General features: G+C 40.3%; 1 long non-coding RNA gene across 1 annotated transcript; it reads right to left on the bottom strand.

Annotated features, from left to right (window-relative positions):
* Positions 1-10,873: 10,873 nt before the first annotated feature.
* On the bottom strand, positions 10,874-11,941 carry LOC146493119 (uncharacterized). Its single transcript, XR_014872012.1, has 2 exons — positions 11,283-11,941; positions 10,874-11,113 (listed from the first exon to the last, which is right to left on the bottom strand). It is a non-coding gene; the product is annotated as an uncharacterized LOC146493119 (long non-coding RNA).
* Between the last annotated feature and the right edge of the window lie 3,498 nt (positions 11,942-15,439).

Below are 15,439 nucleotides of genomic sequence, written 5' to 3'. Positions count from 1 at the left end.
TGCCTTATAAAAGTGAATTGCACTCCATGAGTAAGTGCTATAGCAATGTGAAAGCCACTGGAAAGAATGGACATGTATGATAAAGTAATATAAGTGTCCAAGGCATGCATGTAAAAACTGTAATCTTTTCTGAAAAGAGTCTGACATTTGCGCTCCGCTATTGCAATTTTTCAGAGCGTTACATGATGACAAGCCCTCTCCATTTTTATCTGAGCCTTAATGCTTTTAGCCCCACTTTCTGAATTAGCTGTCAGCCACTGTGGTCTCCTTCTCAATGCTTCTTTGGAGCTCAAATGACTGTATTACGCTCTACCTTTAAAGATAATTGCTTAATTGGGGTCTTTTCATATGCTGTCGGTAGCAGAGGACCTGAGAAAGGCTCTGATAACTCTGTAATTATGCGGCTACACCAGATATTCACATTTGTAGCAAAGCTGTGAAGAATGAGCTGACAGCCTCATGCTCTCTCCACATCCACTTTCCCTCTTTGGACTTTGAGATGCAGCGAGAAAAAAAATTGCAGGGCATTTATCAGTGCAAATGCACAAGTATTTTTGTGAGGACTCACGGGTGTATCTCAGTGTATGAATGAGACGTCTGAGGATGTCTGAATCTAGCTGGGCTGCAGGTAAGTATGGGGAAATTCTTTGGCTCCGCTTTTATTCCTTGTGCACTGCCACTGTCTCCTCTTTGAAAGGTGGGAGACCACAATCACACAGTACATCTTCTTCCTCCTAGTGCAGCTCTTGGATACAAAGTGTCAGATGAAGTCTATTTGTGTAAGATGCTTTGAGGAGGAGCATCACATGCATGGCGGCAGCTTTCACCTGAGCCTTTTTCCAAAGGCTTTGCTGTCAATATGACTTCACCTGTAGAGAGTAGAAGAGATGTACTGCGGTGGGGAGGGAGTAGGCTGAGAGGTAAATACAGTTATGGTCTGAGGTAAATAACAGCTGGGTGTCAGAGGGAAGAAGTGGGAGCCAGAGTGGGAAGGAGGGAGGGCAGGGCGGTGGGAGCAAAGAGGACTGGGACGCTGGAAGAGGAGGAGGGGTGAAGATTAGTTTTGGTCCAGTAACGACAGATCATAAAAACACAAAGGGGAGGAAGGAGGAGATGAAAAGGAGAGAAGAGGGGAGGATTAGTGCCACTTCAGGAATGACAGAACATGGGTGAGTGAGAGAAAGAGGAGTGGGATGGGAGATGGGAGGAATCCTGGGAGTTTGGTTAGGATTAGTTTTGCTTCAGAGGCTGGGGATTGGATGAGGGAGAGAGAGTTGGGTGATCTGGTTGGCGTCATGAAAACAAAACCTCTTATCAATCAATTGTTGACAAAGTGAGACCCAGAGCAATCTCTCTCATTTCCTACTCTCACAGCCCTCTGGGATGTGTCTATCTATTGAACGTCACCTGCAGCACAGTTTATAACTAATGATGCAGCAGTTAATAAAAGATTTGAACTGCAGTGTCTATACTTGAAAAAATTACCTAAAAATATTGCTAACTTTGTAATCACTTTTGGTACACTAAAAAAAAAAAAATCATACATATCCACTACTGAGTTAAGTGCTACTCACATGGTGATCCCTTAACTCCTTCTCTGCTGCTTCTGTAGGTTGACATTTTTGGCTTTTAGTCATTTTTCTTGGCAACCTTTTGGATTGATTGCTGTGAAATTTTAAGGCACTCCCAGAAGATGAATCACAGTGACTTTGGTGATTCCCGCTCACTGAGAAGAAAAGATGGACCTGGCCACCATGACCTCATTCACTGGTTTGTGCAGCCTCAAGCTGATTATTTCATCCATGGCTGTCTTAGCTCTTTTGAAACAAGATGCTAAACTGTGGATCTCACTGTAAAATCGAGGGCTTATAAAGAGAGTTTTCATTAACAAGGTATGCTAGCCCTCAAGCAAACCCTGCTTTATCGTCCCGTTGGTCACTAAAGGTGGCCATAATGTATAAAATAAACACCGTGGTGAATTTCATATGTTTTAAAAAGTACACAACACCTGTGCTGTTTAGGCCTGGAAATTGGTTTACCAACCCCCAAAACCAGAAAAATGTGTATTTGTCGACCGACTGGAAGTAGTTGCTTGAAGTTACTGGCAGCCACTCTGAAACTGACTGCTAAAATCACATTGATGCAAACTTAGAGATCAGTCACCTTCGCTAAACACCCATTCCCAGGAGAAACTGTATTCTGTGACTGGTTAGGGAGTGATTACTGGAGGCTGCTGGCAGCTGCTAGCATGAATTTTTTCACAAAGAGTACAAATTACTGCACTAAAAATGTATTCATGCTTGCTTTGGTCATTAGCAGGTTTCCACAGTCATTAGTAGTTAGCAAAGTAGACAACAATCCCAAACATGCTGCAAATGCAGTAGAAGCATACTGTACATGGATAGAAAAACAGACACTGGAACACTATCAATAATGCACTGGCATCCCCAGGGTACAAACCACAACATTGTTGAAGCAGTGTTGGATCATCTTGACAGAGAACATCCAAAGAATAGCTTTGAATGTCCTTCAAGAACTTTTCCTGCAGACTACTTAAAGAAATGACAAGAAAGCTTCCTAAGAGAGTTCAGGTTGTGTTGAAGAATAAATGTGGTCATACTAAATACTGACTCTTAAGCTTGTTAGAATTGTAAAACTTCTGTCTCATATACTGTATGTTTGCTTGTTTCAATAAATTGCTGTACTTATTTTCCATTTTCATCCCCAAAAATAAAGAAATGAGTGGCGACACAAGCCTTTTGCACGGTACTGTAGTCAATGTTAGGATCACCAAGTATTTCACAAAGAATGTGGGACAAGCTACATCTCTATAAACATTTGCTTTATTTTGCAGCTGTTACTAAAATAATGATAATTCTGCATATGCAGATCTATCTTTTATTCTTGAAGTCTTTACACCCATGCTGGCAGCCAGTATCATGCATTAATGTTGTCTGCTTATGGAAGCTACGGGTAAACAAAGTGCGGATTAGTGCGAATAATAGTGCATTCAGATTTCTATTTTTTTGGGGGGGATTCCTAAAAATCACAAGTAATTACTCAGAACAGTCCAAAAACAAGAAACTAGTTTACAGCACATGAGTCAGAAAAAGCCTCTACAGCTGTTCCTTTTGCAGTTGGCAGGAATCTCTCGTTGCTCCTATTTTGCCTTGGAAATGAAAGATTTGCTTGTGATATATTTTTTCCTTTTATTGAGGATGTCAAGAGAGTTTTTAACATAGAAATAGTGCTCAACTGGGTGTTGTTTCCTGTGATAGAGGGTAAGAAAATGATGCAAGAAACCATTTGTGGTGTCTGAAGTTTTCTTCAAAGTTGTGTGGATATGAGGGGGAAAAAAAGGAAAGGAAAAAAAGAAGGAGCACTAACTAGCTCCCTGGTTGCTACATGAGTGTGCATTGCTGCCAAAAAAAGAACAAATATATGTGCTTAAAGGGAATAAACACCACGACTGGATCATATCTTTGACTAATTGAGTTTCTTGGATGAAACTCATTATGTGAAAATATGGCAACAACAGATGTCCTCCTTTTTTGTATGCCAACATTTATGTGCAGAGACAACAAACCCTTTGCCAAGCCAGGTGAACGGTTCTAAAAAGCCGCATATATTCCTCGTGAAGTTCCCTGACGAGCAGGGGTGAAAAAGAAAAATGGAAACTGAGGGAGAAAATAGGAGAACATCCAGTAACTATGACTGGCCCATTAACAGGGTTGGTTGTCAGTGTCAGCGGGCTCAGCTGTGGACAGCGGGCAACAGTAGTTCTGGAGGAACATTGTTAAAAAGGAGCAGCACTGTCAGATCTGGACATTCTCCTAAAGTGTACATGAGGTCACAGGGTGCATGGTTAACACTAGCAGAAGAGAATAACAAGTCCACTGCTTTGTACAGATTGACTCTGAAGACTGTCCCAATGTGAATATCAAACCTCCACCGTGACAAATAGGCAAAGAGGGTGAGGGATGAAGGGCCGGGGGAGAGTTGTGAAAAGAGAGAAGCACCAGTGAATTGATGGAAAGAGGTTGCTGTGAGTGGAGGAGGAAGGCAGGGTGGGAGAACGGGAGCAGGAGGAGGCGAGGCAGATGGAGAGAGGTGACAGTGCAGAGAGAGAGGAAGAAAGAGAGGAAGAAAGAGACAGAAAGGGGGAAGGGTTGTGTTTAATTAGCGGCCCTGGAGAGTGTCTTGGTTGAGCCAAGAAGGAGCATGGGATGTTCTCTAATTGGCCTTGCTTTGTGGAGAGGGAGGGAAGGAGGAAAAAGCAAGAAGCATAGATGAGACAGGCACAAGAGGGAGGAGAAGAGAAGCGGGAGAAACGACTGGACTTTCGTCTGGTAGATATGTAACCTTATTTACTGTATTCACTACAACTTATGTAAGTTTACTTTACTCATGCTGAGTACTTTGGCGATGAAAGAACATTTGTCACAGCTGCCGGTGTCACACAGATACAAAGTAATAGAGAGATGGGTCTGTCACTCCTGACTTATCACATTTTCAGAGGATGCCCGAAAATCACATTCAAATGCAGTTAAAATTTTACATTTTTAATGCCGTCAGTGGGGTTAAATGTTGTTTAAAGTGTGGTCATAACCTCTCAGTGTCCAATATAGAGGTGGCCGGTGTGTTTAAATGTACACCCTAAAGTACACCTTGTGCTACATCTCTGTAACATCTGCAGCTGCTGACAGGTAAGTTGGAATGACCCATTCTGTATAACGTTTTAAACAGTTATCTTAATAGTAATGTGTTGAAATGATAATATAAAAACTGCAACATTTTTATTCATATTAAACAAACTGCTGGTTGGAGGCTTATCCCCCCCCCCCCCCCCCCCCCCCCGCTTTTATTCTCCATAGGCCAGGCTTCAGTAAAGTAACCAGTTACTTTCAGGATATCAGGCAAGCATGTAGTGATCTTCTTTTTTAGTTCCTATCTGCTGTTGCTTAATGAACAGTAACTGGTACAGTAGAACCGATAGTCTGATGCAAGCCCTAAGAGACAAGACAGTCTCAGAGCAGTTCTTGAAATACTTTTTGAGGTTAGTTTTAGGTTATATAACTGCTCAGTTATGATGTAGTGGTTCAAATATAGTGGTGCAGCATTCCACTCATTTGGCTTATAGGAGCTCCCTGGCTATGGAAAACCAAGCCACCAAGCTCACAGTGCATAGTTTTTGTGCTGATTTTAATGCCAGATGGTTTGGAGCTCTGCAGTGTGATGGTGACTGTTACGCATTTGCACTCAGCGACCTTGCTCTTTAATTTTACAAGGCTGAGTGGCTGTGGTTCCTAAACACTTTCACTGTGCAGTGATACCACTCACAGCTGATCGTGGAATACACATATAGGAGGGAAGACATTTTTGCATTTGGCTTTTTGCATCAGTAGCACCATGACCATGTAGTGTAATTACTACACACAAAAAAGCGTAATTTATGACAATGTACATAAAAACCAGAATTTTTATCACTACTTCAAGTTTTGTCATGTTACCTGTATGTTATAAAATAAACATAATAAACATACTTACAGAACTTTTGTGCTATCTTACATTCAGGAATATGTTATATTAAATAAAGACTGATATTTTATTTCTACTTATATTTCTCATCTGCAGAATTTATGCTTTTACCAGCATGGTCTGTTTAGCTGGATTAAAGATAAATATGGAAGGAATACTGCAGTTTTTGTTTTTCACCTGTCATACAGTTAGGTCCATATATATTTGGACAATGACAAAATCTTTGCAATGTTGACTCTGTACAACATACCAGTAGATTTTAGATGAGTTAAGATTTCACATAAAATTTTAAGGATTTAATGGTTGATCTAATTCATGGGTGTTACCAAATGCTGTGTTTATTTCTTTGAGATTGAGCTTCTCGGCCTTTTGGGTTGAGATCAGATGAGTAACTTAGCCACTGAAGCCATTTCTTTCCTTGAGAAGTTCTTTTTCAGTATGCTTTGGGTATTTATCCATTTGCACATGTGTGGCACACTGTCATACATGTCCATAATAAGAGAAAAGGCCTCACATGGCCATGAAACTGCTTGTCAGTCAATTGTCCAATTACCTTTGACCATCTGGGAACAGGGGCTATGTGTAAAAATGGCTATAATTCCTAAACAGTTAATGCAATACTTTTGTGAGGCGCCACTGAGACCTACTTGTTTGTTTAATTTGACTTCCGTTGTAGTTGTGTTATTGTCCATATGCTTATGGACTGACAATATATCTTAAAAGTTGTTCCTGTGTTTCATCCGTGCTAACTTTTCACCTTTTACCTCTTTCCATAGTTGCGAAGAAATGAGGACTTATACAAAAGACTGCATAGTAAGCAACAAGGGCCTCCCGGATTTTTAAATGACTAATTTTAAATACTTGCCTTGGGCTGAAAGTGAACTCTGAAAGTGATGGAAACACCATTTAGTTATCTGTTTTTAAGGGGAATTGCATTTGGCTTTTGGATGGAATGGATGGTCTATTTACCTGAACTGGCATTAACCAACAATTAACGACGAGCCAGAGGCCAACTAGACCAAATGCCCGAGATTTCAAAGTGTAATGGCTTGTGGATGTACGTGAAGGAGTGCAATGTGTGCCTTAATAAGATTAAAGTCGAGGCTGAACCAAAGTTTCAAATGAATAAATGGATAAATAAATGAAACGAGTGTCACATCTCACAGCAGTGTTTTTGTCAATTAGCCACAGCTGGAGGCTTTGTCATCGAGCAGCATTGTATTTCTTACCATTTCATTTTGGCAATTAGGATTGGCACTTGTTTGCTATTAGCTCGTGAACACAAACCGAGAGTGTGAGTTGCCCCTGATGTCACTCTCTAATGCAGTTAGGTATAATGTTTGCTTCTGCCGGCTACTTTCGGTGTTTTACTTTATTTTTTGTTGCTGTTGTTTGCACCACTGCAGGCTAAATGTCTTGAATAAAAGTGACCATGAGACTGTAATGGCCACATTTAGAGGAAATAAACCAGAATGACCCTTTGGTATATTCAAGGTACATATTTTACACAATATCTCATTCAATTTTAATAAGAAGGATATTTTTCAAGCACAAAGAGACACGCAAAAAAATGCTTTCCCTGCCTGCACCGAGATCCCACCTTAACCACAACCAACACCTCCGGGATGGATGACAGTGCAAACCAGGCATCATCGCCTTGTTGCTAAACATCAGTGGCCAACATCACAAATTTTGGTAGGTAGAACAATGTAACATGAACATCACAGGAAAACCGATTTCCTCACGTATTGACATTTCACAGTAATACGTGCATGTTCCTCTGATGTAAAGGGTCAAGGAGAAACTTGGTTGCCATGACACGCAACAAAGTGGAGAGGAGCAAAAGCTCAGAGGACATGAATAAGGGAGCAGGAGAGATGGATGAGAGGAGTGGGGAGAGGCAGGAGTCAGACAGAGATGGATGGAGTGAAGAGTCTGGCTGTACAGGGGCACTGCTATGAAGAGAGAGACAATACACAGATGCACAGAGGAGATCTGGGAGAGGCTTTGAAAAAAATGACAAGTCAAGAAGTTGGGGAAGGTGGGATAATGAGCAGAGATGTAGAGGAGAAAGTATGTGTTTGTGTGCAAATTGGAGGGGGACCAAAGCCAAGAGGGACATGGAGAAAAAGGGGAAGCTTATTGCAGAGAGCCTAGGAAGGAAGGAAAGAAATGTTCACACAGAAATGGAAAAACATTGACAATAATCGAAACAGAGAGCAGGGAGAAACATACTGAGAATCTTTAAGGAGAAGGGACAGACCAAAACCAAATCGGGCCAGCTCAGCATGTTCGACTTCATTCACTCCATTTAGGATAGTGGCATTATTCTAACCATAGCCCCAGTCAATACCTATGACAGCATATTGGTGATCAATCAAAGTCCCAAGACAGAATTGATTGTGCTCAGTCAAATGTGACATAAACAAGGCCTTGGGATCGATATGATGTTAGTATATTTAGTCCCAGACAAACATGCTGTATCTCAATTAACTGCTCATTTTGCTAGTGTATACTTTGATGAAGGAGTCATTTGTGCACACCTAAAGCAGGGAAGAGTGAAAGATGATGTGACAAATAAACCAGCGGGTTGCACAAGATGTAATAGCACTGTTTTATTGTTAAAATCTGAGATTTATCTATAATTTTATTCCATTTCATTTATTCAGACAAGAATAATGTGTCTTTTCATGTTCACAAGCCCCCCAAAAAGAGAGAAAATTGCCACAGAGCTATAATATAGAGTTGCAAAACATATACATTAACGTATTAAGTGAGTGTCTTCCCGAGGAGAAAATCAGCAGAAACGCAGAAGCCGTGGAGTTTTTCCTCTGCAAAGTTAATAACAGCATAACGCAGCAAAACAATCAGATAGAGAAGGGCAACAAGAGCTGCCTTAATTATACGTAGGGGCTAATTATGCTAGATTGAAGTCATGCTTGCTGCACAAATGTCACTATATAATGAGAGAAAAGGGAGCCAGGGTCAGGGGGAAGGCACATGGGGCCACGGACCACACATCTAGACACAGGGGTCACACCAGATCCAAATACAGATATAAAATCTTCATTAAAGCTCAGATAATTGTTAAAGCACGGATGTAAATGAAGCCTGAAAATCGATTCCCCTCAATGCTTGGCTCAGTCTAATGGAGAAACGAGTGGCTGCAGTACATGGTTAGAGCCACACTGCCTCACATTAAGGATAACCCCTGCTAACCCTGTGTACCCGCTACACCTGCAATTAAACGATAATGCCTTTGGGAGAGAAAACTAGAGAGAGACTGCCGCTCAAAGCACAGATGCTTCTATCACAGCTAAATGATACTCTCTCTGACCTCGCACGCAACTAGCAGAGGCGCTCTGGGAGCTTTCTGAGCCGTAATGCACCATTATGATATTGAACTGCCGATAGCTTCCACCTTCCTCCCGCCACCACCCCCGCTGACCTCCATGCAAGCCAAATATATCCCTCTTTCCTCCAGTACCATTCAATTCAGTGCTAAGGCATCGAACAGGAGAGCAGTGAGACACAGCAGAGAGGCTAAATTGACCAGGTTACTGAGACTAATTGGTCCAATCGTGAATAACTGGATCATTAAGGTGTGCAAGGAGATAACGAAGGATAGTGCAAAGAAAAATGTGAAGTCATTGCATGCAAATCCCAAGCAGAGTCAATTCACACATGGCATTATATGGACACATTTATGCATGCGCCTGTGTCAGCTCAATAAGCACACACTTGGAGCACATGCTTCCAATAATTGAGATCGTTAAGGGCACAGCTCAATGCGCATAATGAGTTGTTTTGTTAAAGGGTCATTTTAACCAAATTGCAAATACCCATTTTTCCAATTAACTACTAGAACTACCTGGACATGCATGTATTTGTTATATTCTTCCAGGTTCTTGTAATTTATATCTCTGAAGATTGATTCCACCCAATTTCTACCAAACCAACAGACCATATGCAGCCCAATCCTGTCTCCTAGAAAGTATACTTAACGCTACATTATGGCATGTAACATATAGCACAATAATGGAAACGTATGGTTTTTATGTATTGATAATGTGTCAGTACAAAGAGAGGCATGAAAAACAATACTGGTGAAATAAAGTTGAACGAAAACAGTTTTATCGGGGAAAATAAACAAGAGCTTGGTGCCAGACGAAAAGTTTGAGAAGCATTGTTATAAGGGAACAAGATGTGAAGCTAGATAATGACGAGGGATAAACTGTAATAAAAACAAGACTGTTTTCAAACTACAAATTAATTCAAACTTTTTTTCTGCACTCTTTGATGCAGTGTAAAAACACAAATCTGCCTTATAGTAATTCAGTTAATACCCCAAATGTAAAAAAAAAAAAAAGAAGAGGCATTTATAGTTTAGTTACACCCTTTTTCTTAACATCTGTTCCAGTCTACCGTCTGTAGTTGTTTATGGTAATTTGCAAGTAAATTAGAGCAGGTTTATTAGGTGCCACAGGACTCATTACCATATCTTCTAAACTTCCATCTTTGTTGTTTGGTAATGATCACGCGGTATCCTGTAACAGAATGGGTACCTGTTAATTAAAGTCATGCCTAAATAATTTGGATGTGTCTATTATGCTACCCTCTGTTACCTAATTTCACAGCGTGTTTCCTTCCTCCTATGTGTACGTTTAGGTATTTATATTAACGCATTATTGGCACATTTATTTACGCTGTAAAACGCGTATAACTATAGGTTGACGGCTATAATCAATAGCCTAGACCTTTGGGAGAGACATAATGCCTTATATCTAAGATTATTTTTCATTAACATAATTAGGAAACAGCAAACATCATTAAAGCAAAATCAGTAAAAATCTCATGGCAGTTATTTAAATGTTTCTCAACCACATCCAGCTTTAAAATACACCATCCTTTAATTATAGCTAAAAAATGCTCCATCCTTTTTTGGTTACGTCAAGAAACAAATTACAGAACGGATTAGGGGATATTAAAAAACTCAAAAGGCACTTTTTTTTCTTTTAACTTGAGGCAGTAATTCTCATTGAGTTTTAGAAAAGTCAACTCTTATACTAATGTAGTATGTGCAACGCTCAATATGCACACCCTGCAGGGAGCCCAGTACTTTACACAACCACTGTCCATTAGAATAAGGATATAAGAACGGGGATATAGCATTTTGTTGCCAGGGAACAATTTCTTCTTTAATAAAGAAAGGCATCGTTACTACCCACAATTGTTTCTCTGGATTGTCTGTACCACGACAATTCTTTGTCAAGAGTTTCCAGCCAGCTAAAAATAAAATTCAACAGATTGATCTGCACAGCTAAAACTCCATGGCTACAGGTATGAGAGAAAATGTTAGCTGGCCCTTTATTTTAACATAAATGTGGCTGTTGTGTTCTTACAAGTCTTACTTTCAGCCAGTTAAGAATTATTAAAACTGATATTTAGGCAGCGTAATAGCTGCAAGTGGAAGGAAGTTTTTCCTCGTGCTGAAGGCCTCCATCGCTTCATCGCGCCTTCACTCCACAAACCATCCCTCCATCACAGAGTGAGCGGGGGGAACGGACAGCATCGCCTGAAGCCAACGGAGCAGTAGAGCGAGCAAAGGAGAGGGAGAGAAAGGAAGAGAGAAAGTGCAGAACAGAAAAGAAAAGGTGCGGGGGCAGAGGGAGGCCGAGTCAGGTGTGGAAGAATGAAATATAGGAAGACGGAGCATGGGAGCATGCGAGAGACCCACATGCTACCTGGTGAAGTTGTCCTTTCTTCTGGTTATCCTCCATCACCCTGGCTGTGTTTTCGTCATCCCTGCGACTCTCTTCATGGCCCTTTGGCTCCATGACCCCTGTGTCGACTGCCATTTCTCAACCCGTCCCTGTCACTCTCGTCCTGGCTCACATGCAGCCCGCACTGGAGGGTCGAATGTCGTCAGCGGAGCTTGAACTGCACACCATTGTTGTAGGACAGAGCAGATCCTGTGACGGACAAAATGTGACAGTTGAGCTGCTGACCTTTGGTCCGGAGACGACAGACAGAAGGTGGCAGCTGGAGCAGCAGTGCCCATGCACACATGGGTAGGCCATACATATACAAACACGGCCAGAAAGCTGAAACACACACTTTTGCTTTGGATGAGTTTGGGGAAACGCATAAGGTATCACGATGTAGTACAAAATAGAAATGTGGATGAGAATATGATATATGAGAGTAATAACATTCCAAACTAATCTGATGTTGCAAACCTCTTCCCCAAAAACAATAACAACACTGTCAGCTTTACTTGTGTAGTGTTGAAATGAGGATACATAGAATTATATCATACCCATATAAGTGAGGTCTTCCTCAGTGGATAAACTAGGCCTGCGCAGAATATCCATCAATTCAGAAAGTTCACATTTTCTTATGGTACCTTGTTAAAGGGCATAACCTCGCTATAATAACAAAAAAATAAACATTTGTTGAATTTTTTTTTTATTATCGAGAAAAAAAAAGTAATTCTTCCCCCAACAAGCAGAAAAACTATTATTTGGCTTTATCTGCAGAACTTTAAAGGAACATTAACAAATAACCTGTAACAGAACAGTTATTGGGGCAACCCGTAACAAATCTAATCCGTTTTCACATTTCATATGTACATACCCATCATGTCAATAATTTGTCAATAATGCAAAGACTACAGCAGCTTTGGGATGTGTATAGGCAGTTATGGACAACTGCACTTTTTTCAAGTCCACTTGAAGTCCAGAGGATGTGGAAATGATTCATTGTATTGTAGTGTCTGTGTGAACAAACTGACACAAACTGCAGGTGCCATAAGGTGGAAGTGTGTGAAAGTGGCTGACCCAAATGCAGACTTCTTAGACAAATTTGACAGAAAAAGGGTGCACCTTAATAGAGCAGTGAAAGAAAGTCCAAAATCCAAAGTAAGCTCAGAACAACCGAAATTATAAGAAGAAATATGCAGGGATACATGCAGGGACCACATTAAGAACTACAGGGCAGAAACCCAGTATGACACAACAGAAGACGCAGCGACACTAAGGCTATAAATACACAAGGTAATGAAGGAAGTGGAAACAGGAGGGTAATGAGACACAACTGAAACTAATCAAGGTAATGACACACAAGAACTCAAAATGAATGCAAGACACAGGAGACAAATGACTAACAAAATACTAAAAGGAAGTGAGAAGTAATCACTGGAACAGGAAGATGCAGAGACGAGAACTTTATAAAATCAACAAGAAGCACTCAGAGAACGCAAATCCCCGCCAGGGCACCTCACCCTCTGGGCAGTATTTTCTTTTAAGGGATTCATGTTGTATTTTCTACATATTCATTTAGATTTTTTTGTTCAGAATTTCCGTAGTTGCATAAAAGCAAGTGTAAAATACAAATTTTGCCATTTTCCCCTTTAAACTCATTTAGATTTAAATAGGATACTTGACATAATTTTATTTAACATGCATGTAGTACATGTGTCTAGTACATTCATTTCATGTTTAGTAAAAGTAATATGAATGACTAGTAATTACTATCACGTGAAAACAAATTTATCCAGTTTTCTAAAAATAATATTTTCTTATTTACAAAGATGTATAAATGTATTCAAATTGTTGTGAATGTAAATGGTTATAACCTGTTACTCTAATGCACATAACACAGTCATGTTAAAAATAATCAGTCTGAAAATTGGTTGTCAGTTTAAATAAGTCTATATAGTATTATTTTCACTTTGACCTTGCATCAATCTATTGACATGAGGACAGGTCAGAGGTCAAATGATATTTGATATTTTAAATCCTTATGCAGTACTTTATATATTGTGACAAAACAATTGGGCGATCGTGGCTCAAAGAGTTGGCAGTTTGTCTTGTTGCCGGTTCGAGCCCCGGCACGAACAGTCTCAGTCGTTGTGTCCTTGGGCAAGACACTTCACCTGCCGCCTACTGGTGATGGCCAGAGGGGCCGATGGCGCGATATGGCAGCCTCGCTTCTGCCAGTCTGCCTCAGGGCAGCTGTGGCTACAACTGTAGCTGCCTCCACCAGTGTGTGAATGTGAGAGTGAATGAATAGTGGAATTGTACAGCGCTTTGAGGGCCCCGAAAAGCGCTATATAAATGCAATCCATTATTATTATTAATACAATACAAGTTATAAGGCTTTCTGTCAATTTTTGACCAAAGAATTATTAAGTTGATCGTAAAGACCTTGGTGAATCTATGCTAAGTTTTAATGGATTGTTAATAAGACATCAGTCTTTTTGAGCTATTGTGTTAACAGACAGAATGGTGACATTCATGCAAATGCTATGAAAACAAAGCATAACCTATGTTTATGAACATAACCTCCTCAGTGGAAATAATATCACCAAACACACGTGAACTAGACACAGTACAATGAAACAGAGGGAGACAGAGTTAAAATAACCTTTCATACAAACAGTAACTGGAACTAAAAACTAAAGAACAGTAAGCAAACTAAGATTCAAACTGAGATTCAAATAATAAACAAGAATGTAAAATCCTGGTCTAAGACTCAGGACACATAAAGTATAACACTAGTCTAAGACCTGATAATGATCCTTGAGTGGACTATTATTAACTGTGGTCAGATAAGAATCTGGATATCACATTTGTCCATCTCCAGCCCCACCATGACCCTGATTACCCCTTTTCACACATGTAGTCACTAATTAGCTATGTTGCAAGATTACTGATTTCTGATCGGTCATATCAATAAACGATAAACATCAGATGCCAGAAATGCCTAAACAAGTCAGAAATACAATATAGAGGGTGCCAGTTTAACTCATCTGCTCAACCATCTGACTGAGCAGTGTGGGTTCTTTTCCACTGCAGAGCCCTTTGCTCCATGACTTTCCCAATTTTCTGTCAGGAAAACCTTCACTGTCTAATTAAATAAAAGGCAAAAATGCCAAAAAATAATATAAAAAATGCAATTTGTAAAACTAGAAAGAGTGAAGATAATAAAAGTCAAACATATGAGAAATTCCAAACATAACGCCATTTGAAATGTATTTTGAATCACCCATGCGTAGTGTACAGTAATTATATGCCTGTTCCTACAAAATTATTTTCTGCCTTTGGCAAAAGTACACTCGCAGTGCTGGAAAAAAGACGGGACACCCGATGGATAAAAAGCTCAGATCTTAACTCCAGCACTTTCTGTTAAATATCCATTTGTTTTTGCAAATGTCAGTTGGTTTAAACAGGCTGTATAATCCCTGTAGAGTCATGACTCTGGCTCCTCACATAACAGACTGTGCCAACACTGGCTGAATTGAAAATGGAAATTACCAGGATTGGAGGTAAAGGGTTTTCTGTCACAGCCGCGTTATGTGAGTTAAGGTTGAAACGGTCCCTGAGGCATTTTTTCCCCCCTCTGGCAGTCATCTCTTTCCATCAGTTCGCTTTCCTCACTCACTCACTATCTTTCCCTTTATTTTGCCAACCGCATTTCACCTTCATTGCTTCCATCTTTTACAACGCCCCACCTCTGAGTTCAATTCCACGGTCTGGTTCATAATCTGCCTCTTTATCTCTCTTTTTTTCGTGACACACACCATCTACCTCGCTTTCTTTACCCTCGTGCCTAACTCCTTAAAGGCTCTGTTCTTTTTTTTTACGCTTTCTTCTCTTCCTTTTTCTGTCTCCTTGAAAGGGGACAAATTTCTAAGTTTCTCCCCCTCCCTCCACCCCTTCTGACTCTCATGCAGTGTTTGTTTAAGCAGTTTCACAGTCACTGCACCCTGACTGTGCTGAACGAACAAATCCTCACCTCCTTCTGTCTCCGATGGACACACTCTGAATTTTGGCCTATCTCTATTTCTATAGTCATCTCTCTATCCTTTTTAAAAAAAAATCTTCTACACTTCTTTACA

This window comes from Neolamprologus multifasciatus, chromosome 22, assembly GCF_963576455.1.
Source record: "Neolamprologus multifasciatus chromosome 22, fNeoMul1.2, whole genome shotgun sequence".
In the NCBI taxonomy this organism is placed as follows: Eukaryota; Metazoa; Chordata; class Actinopteri; order Cichliformes; family Cichlidae; genus Neolamprologus; species Neolamprologus multifasciatus.
Note: the sequence above shows the minus strand (reverse complement) of the source record. Positions and strands in the feature narration are given on the sequence as shown.